A 7,301-nucleotide genomic window follows, 5' to 3' on the forward strand; every position below is an offset into this window, starting at 1 on the left:
AAATCTTTAGTCATCTCACTCACTTTCTTCTCTGCCACTTCACTGCATTTTGATCCTACAGGGGCTGTGAACTCCAAGCTAGGACTGTCTTTCTGTTTCTGCCTGTACAATGAAGAGCATAAGAACATATACAAATGTCCATATGTTGCTCCTGGCCGTGGCCACAGACTGGTGTCCACCATGGCCACTTGTGTCCAGTGTCCCACCTCTAGTGGGCAAATACGGAACACTGAAGAAAGTCACTCACTATGAACTTCCCCAGAATATTTTCAAATCATTTATGTTTATTAAATCACAGTTTATATATTCTTCTTCTCTGAATTTGCTCACTTTTTGAGTACACTTTTGAGCAGCAGTCAACAAAAATAATTGTTATCAGAATAACAGAAGATACAGAAGTTTTGCAATTTCTTAACAGTAGGAAACCCTTTGCTATTTGACTTTTCACTGTAATATGTTGGTAGAAATATGACTTCAGGTTTCAGAATTAAATGCATGCCTCAGTGGTTTAGTTTGTGCATTCATAATTATATTTACAATTAGAAATAATGCAATCATGATTTTTTTTTTAATCGGCTGAGTGCACAGAATGAGTTCAGAAGAAAATGTAGTTTTAAGCCATGCCTTCTTCCCCGCAATTTAGGGTCATTTAAGCTTCGTCTCCCACATACATGAGGAAATTATAGGCTAATGAAGTCCATATGGGGCAGTATTAGAGTTATAGATTGCTGGGTCCCTCTCTAGATTCCCTTTTGCACAGCAAAGCCCCAAATGCTGTGGATGCAGTAACAGGATATAAAATCACTGCAGCGACTCTGCACAGTTACACCGTGCAATGGTTTCCTGTAAATATTTTAATTCCTTTATAATGGAAGACTGAAGCTTTCAATGGAAAAGCAGAGAGGGCACACGGCATCCTGTAATGGAGAATTGCTGTGCCCTGGCAGGCAGGGTTAATGGGCATTGCCCTGCAGTAAAACGGCTCCTGTGAATCCTTGAAATGTCAAAGTGGCACAAAACAAGAGAGAGAACCAGGTGCTGCTGGTGTTAAAGGGAGACTGCAGGGCAGCGCCGAGCCCAAACGCATAATTCCTAGACACAGCATGTCATTTCCCATTGCTTACCTCTCATTAATACTAATCAGAATGGCTCTCTGTGAAAAATTGATTTTTAATCGGAAAAGTTAGATCTCTGATCCAGTGTTATTTTTCCTTGAAAAGCATTTCACTGGGAACTGATGGAGAATGTTCTTGTTTGCTGATAGTTTCAAAAGCACTGAACGACCTTTTTTTCCTTCAGTCTTTGGCCCAAATTCGCAACCAAAAATATTTGTTCACATGCTTTGCACAGTCATTGTTGTCAGAAATTCATATTCCATCAAAAAAACAAATTTCAATAGATGTTTTCACTTGATTGAGAAGCATATTAACGCTCAGATGCAAACAGGAGAGCGGACTCTAACAGTGGGCTTCTCCACTTCTCCGGATACTTTTCAACAGGACTGTCACGAGCAGCACGAGGTGCAGCAATGTCAGCTTTAATTAAAACCCTTTGGTTTACCTACTGCACTGAACAGCTGCAGCATAAACTGAGAAGCAAAGGCACCGCAACACGTACAAGTTAAGGTTTTGTTAAACACAAGCAGGAGACAGCACTGACATGAACCTCACACAAAGCTGTTTCATCCCAAAAATTCTAGAAAATGTTGATGACTTCTCCCTGAAATGTCCCACACAAATTTCTGCTGATTTTCAAAGAAATGTCAGCTAGAAAAATGTGCAGGTTGTTGGGTTTTTTTTTCTTCCCTGGAAATTAAAAGGCAACCAACTACTTCATGCTTAGATGTGAGTGGCTTATGAATCACTGCTAGGTACCATTAAATAAGTAGCCCACAGAATTGCTCCATCTAATTCAGTAACAATTAAAATGTAATCTTGCTCCCCAGGCTTTCCAAAGAAAACAATACTTCTTATAAGGTGGATAGTAGCTGTTTACTGATACAAGCCACAGTCAAATGTCGGAGATGTTTGAGATGAAGGGGCTTTAGGTAACCAATAGGTGTAGGTATCAAGTTCTTTTTGAATTTTGGTGTGACTGTAAGATTCGGCAATCCAAAATCTTACACCTCCATGAAGAGATGAGCTGCCCCATGTGCCTTTGCTCATCTTGATGAATTCACCTGCTGCTCCATCTCAGCTGGCACCTCTTTTAGGATGATCAACCTGGTATTTTGAGGCGGACGATGCAGCTCTCCAACTCTCTTGGCAGCAGAATGACTTGGGGTAAAAGCCCATCCTGGGCAGAGAGGCTGACATGAGTATGTAGGTGTCCCACTGATCCGTCGCTCAGGACAAATCCTGCCTGGAACTGAGCACCCACATGAGTATTTAGAGAATGAGGAGGTGTGATCCTCAAGAAGTTATCTATCTCCTTCCTCAGGTGTGTACCACACACCTGGGGTGGGCCCTAATCTCCTGGAGGACCCATTGTTAAGTAATTGCTACAGGATATCACAAACTGATGTGTCTGATAGTCCTTGTCTCATAAATCCGAGCTGCAGCTGTGAGGGTGTAAATAAAAATTCACTTTGAAAGAGTGATGCAAGCAGAAAGGTGGTGAAGGACCAGCCAGCCTGACCCCCCAGAAGAGCTCTCAGGTGCTTCCCAACCCCTTCTACCCAAAATCAACCCAGGGAGCAAAGGTGACTTACACAAACACATTAACTGAGACTGAGTAGGGAGCGTTTACAACAACTGCTCTGTTGTAAAGCAGTGGAAACGTCCTGCACAGGGATGGGGAAAATGGCAACGAAGGACATTTGTCCCTTTTGCCTCACTTTCCCCTTCTGTGCAAAATCCAGGCAAACATATTCACCTCAAGGGAGGGGGAGATTGTTAATTAGATAGACATATGTTATTTTAAACTGAAAAATTCCTAAGTCTGGTGCGCAATGTGTTTTTATTCCTTTGCTTGTTTTTCAACTATTTTTTTGTGAGCGTTCACAGAAATATCTTTGCAAGACAAGCATCTCATTTTCAAGACAACTCTATGAAAACCCCAGGGAACAGCAACTATATTACTTGGAGTTATCTTGATATCATAAGATACAGGTAGCAACTAGTCAAAAGACACAAAGGACCTTTGGAATTTAAACTTGTTAGGTGTTCTGCTTAATATAGCTGAGCAAGAATTTATGCTAGCATTGAAGTTTTCAGGGCTAGGCTGTGCTATTTAAAATGGAATTTCACACTAACGAGCCTAAAATAAAATAATGTGTGGAAGGAGATTTTAAAGTATACTCAATTGTATCAGTTATTGCATATGCACAGCAAAAAATTACAAATACAACCAAACAGCACCCTCTTCTGGACACTAACACCCCTGCAAAATGCTTCTTCAGAAATAGGGATTTTGGAGCAAATCATGAGAGCTATGCTGTTCTAAAGGAGAAAGGGAGAGAAGGTAAGATGCTATAGATAAATGTTTCACTTCCGTTTTCCAAGAAAAACATAGAAAATATTATTCTACTTTTATTTTTCTGTATGTTCTATATAAAATTAACAGAAAGCCAATTTGCTAGGAGCAGATCCTAGTTATGAAAGATTCATTTTCGTCACTTCTGTTATTACTGGGAGACCTTTCAGGTGGGTCACTCAGCAGATTTGGGTTAACAATTTTTTGTATCAAACATATACTTAATTTTTGTCTATTTCCAAGCTTTTAATAAATTTCTTTCCCACTATATATATTCAGAAAATAGTTTGTGGAGCGACATTTTATTCTGTAGCTCTTTATGTGCAAATACGTTGTATGTATTTGATGTTTGGCCTTCTTCAGGAAGATGCTCTTATGTTTCTGAGGCTTGACTGAATAAATTCCTTTCTTAAAATCAAGTTTCCAATGCAAATTTAAAATTTGCTTTCAATGAATCTGCTACCATGTTCTCAGAAAGTCACGAAGCCTGATAATAGATGAAGGAATTTGTTACAGGATTCCTGGAAAGCAAACACACATGATCCTGGGGAATATTACTATGATAAAGAATTAATTGTAAAATGAAAATGAGTGGCTGTTGCAGTTCAGATACTCTTTCCCTAGCTGTGATTTTTGTATGCAGGTGTTATTCTAAAATAACTTAAAAAGAACCCTTCCATGTTTGTTACCCTTTTTATGCCTGAAAAATTAAAGTGTTAAGGTATGTGACATGAACACAAAGCTGAAGCCTTCTTTCAGAAGGATTATCATTTTTTAATATGTTTTTTCTTGTGCAGCAAGTAGTACAGAGTTCCAGTATAGTAGCATTGTGATGCAAAAAAAAAACCCAAATATATTTTTTTTTTTAATTATTATTACTTTTCGTCAGGACTCACCAAGCTAAATACCTTGATGGTTAGAGATCAGTAGATAGAATCTTCTAGTCAGAATATCCTCCAACGCTTTGTAAAACGGCAATATGTTTACATAGTTCAAATGCAGAGGGTTTTGGACAGTATTTCTGACAAAGGTCTAGAGTCAAACTGCCCTGTGTTATGGCCGAGTTAATTAAAATTTGCACGCAGCGTCTCATATACTTTATAAATGTAACCTACAGTAGCATAGAAAGAAATGCAACTCCTGCTCATTCAAACGATCCCACTAAACTCAGAATAGGACTTTTCTTGTAAGAAAACCTTGCAGTCATCAGGAGCTGTAGCTCCAATGCCCAGGATATGGTACTTTATAAACGATGTATAATTACACAATACAAAAGGAGTTATCTCTTTATCTATCATCAGCTAATCTAGCTGAAGAAATCTTTTAAATTAAAAGTTAGAGAGGTTTGATCTCTAATAGCCAAGATATAAGCAAAAGTCCTTCTTAGTGTCATCTGACAGTAAAACATTTCTTTATCATGGACCTTTGCATAACCCACGGCTGTGTGAAGAGGAAACCCGATAAAGGTGTTTTTCTGGCAAACTGATAGGCGATGTTTGTACTGCAATCCTGCAGTGTTTTCTACATGTACAGACTTCACGAAAGACGGTAAGATTTATAGAGAAAAACTGAAGGGAGAAGATTATTTTTGGTAAGCTTTGGAGGGGATGAATTAATAAATTCTCGTTGCCCTGGCTCTTAGGAATTTCATTCTGTCTAAATTTCAGTTTTGTTTTCTGCTTTCCCTCCCCGGTAGAGTTGAACCTGGGAATAGCATCACTCAACGGCTCGTTAGTTTGATAAAGTGGCGTAAGCGACTATAGCTACAATGGGTACTTCCAGCTCAGAAGCATTTATAGGTCTCAAGGGAATTCTGAAAAACACCAGAAAGTCTTTAGGTACTGAATCACAGGCAAGTATTTTGAATCTTTAATTTTTTTTATATATATTCTTTTCTATGAGAACGTCAGAACTAAAATATGGAATATGCTTTTCCCACTTGGTTTCTATTACTTGTAAAGCATTCAAAAGCTTCTAGAATAAAATTACCTCCATGCCCTGATAGAGAGCAAGCAAAACTCCACTGAGTATCAAGGGAGTCCCTCTGCTGGTGTTGCTTTCCATTTTTAACCCAAATATAATAATAAAAATGACTAAATATTAGACTGGAGCTGTACAATCTTAGATCCAGCATTTATTTGTTATCATGTTTATCCCAGTGGGGTTTTACTGTACTTTGCTATTTATACAAAATATATTCCACAAATTAACTAGTTTATTTTCAGGTGTGACACATTCCTTATTGTAATAATATAAGTTTGTTTTAAGAGTTTGTTCAGATTATGATAGCTAATTTACATTAGAATAAAACAACGAATGAAATAAAGGTGGAGAGATAAGAGGTGCAGGAAGGAAGGGAAGGTGCATTTAAAAAATGCAACAATTTTAGGACAGTTTAGGAATAGTCCAACTTAGCAGGGCTGGGGGTCCTGAGGACGGATGCTCCTTGTTCTCGGCATCATCGCTGAAAACTGAATTAAATCCTGAACCAGTATAGCTAACTTTTCCAATCATAACTGTGTATTTTCCACTGAGCGAAAGACAGTGAAGCATAGTTGTGTAGTTAACCCTATAAAAGCCTGAAAATCTCCCCTGTGTGGGTTGAGGTCTGCTTTCTGACAGTGAATAATTAGACGTCTCAACATAAAAATACTTCCCTATTTTGTTACAGTATTCATTGGAGGTTTAATCACAGTTGTCAATGTGCTATTTCAGTGAATAATATTTTCATATTGAGTTATTTTACAGTTCATACAGCAGTAAGAAATATTTTAAAGTACTAAGTGATTATTTAGACTTTATTTATTGTAGAGGAAAGCAACTACGTTGAAAATATTGTATAAATAGCAAATATATTAAACAGCAAAATCCCTACCTTGCATTATGAATTGAAATTACATTATTTTAAAACATTTGAAAAACCTCATCATAATTATATGTTATCAAGGCAGAGACAGATTACCTATTATTTTAATATAATTAATTTGAGCTCAGTGCATTTATGTTGCTGTGTATGTCATTATCCATCAATATAATTACGAAATGCTAAACATTGGGGTTTGAATCTTCAAGTTATTTTAATTGGCTGTGTTTCTTCTCTAAATCCTCTGTCTGTTTGTCTCCATCTTCAGTGTCCGAAGTCTTTAGAAGTTGTGTTTCTTTTTTGTTTGTTTCTTCTTCAGTGACCACAAGGGTATAACCAAGTTTATATTATTTTCTTGCAATACTGTTGGGGCTTTTTCACATCTTATTGGTACGTTTTGTTCATTTGTACATTTATACACTGGTTTATATATATCTTTTTCCCCTCTTTTAAACCTATCCTCCTATTGTGGAAGGCAAATGGAACCATAAATGGTGTAATTTATTTTCAAGGACTTTCTCTACGTCAGGGTTTGTTCTCCTGTGTAGCTCAACTGATAACTCTCTTCCCACTACTTCAGTAGGTTCAGCTTGGCTTTCTGTTGTGGTTTTGGGTCGGTCTGTTTGTTGTTTTTTTTTCCTCTGAGCTTGCAAGGTAGGAAACTTTGCCCCTATGTGATCCCAGGTGACGGGAGGGTGAACAGAAGCTCGCTATGAAGGTAAAATCCTCCACATTTCTTGTCCTACATAAATGTCTGTCCCCAGGAAAGCATTGAGGGCGCAGCTGTCCGGCACCGTGCCCGGGAACGCCTGTCTCCCAGGCTCTGATGAGGCCTGACTTTTTTATACCTCTGTCTGATATTTTCTTTTTCCTTCTCTCTCATGATTGACATTTGTCTTTTCTGGGCCTTGTTTGCTTGCTCTGCACTTGTAGGGAGCCTGAAGCACTGCAGTATTTTCATTGC

Source organism: Columba livia, chromosome 16 (assembly GCF_036013475.1).
Source record: "Columba livia isolate bColLiv1 breed racing homer chromosome 16, bColLiv1.pat.W.v2, whole genome shotgun sequence".
NCBI classification, from domain to species: domain Eukaryota; kingdom Metazoa; phylum Chordata; class Aves; order Columbiformes; family Columbidae; genus Columba; species Columba livia.